Below are 597 nucleotides of genomic sequence, written 5' to 3'. Positions count from 1 at the left end.
ACAATGAAAAATTGAAAACACTTATTTATCATAGTAAAATAATTTTTATGATATATTTGATAATTGAAAAAATATTTTATATTAATTTTTTTGTGTTAAATTAAAAATTTTAAGTATTTTAGGTGCATCATATAGGATAATAAAAAAATTAAAAAGAATGTAAATCATAGAATCTAACCATAGAAAGACCTAAAAAAATTATTTATAAAATGATCAAATGAAATTTGTATGTAAATAATTTTATTATAAATATGATACATGACAAAATTAAATGATGTCGTTTCATTTATATAATCTATCGTACTTAATGAAATAAGACTTTGTTGTTGTGTCGTTGTCAAAGCTGGCTGGCCATATCCCAGATATTTTCTGATTCTTACGCGTCCCGCTACAGGAAAATTTCCATTATGGTGCTCTATGCCATGCACATGAGTAATCATGAAATTATATTCACAAATGTGTCATATACAACTATACAAGCTTGTAAAACTCAGCATGCTTCCAAAATACTTTCATCCTGTCATAGCGTGTCCTCCTACTTTGGTAATGAGGAAGGGCCGATTGGTTTTGTATATCTTACTAATAAAATTATGGATG

This window comes from Arachis ipaensis, chromosome B06, assembly GCF_000816755.2.
Source record: "Arachis ipaensis cultivar K30076 chromosome B06, Araip1.1, whole genome shotgun sequence".
In the NCBI taxonomy this organism is placed as follows: domain Eukaryota; kingdom Viridiplantae; phylum Streptophyta; class Magnoliopsida; order Fabales; family Fabaceae; genus Arachis; species Arachis ipaensis.
Note: the sequence above shows the minus strand (reverse complement) of the source record.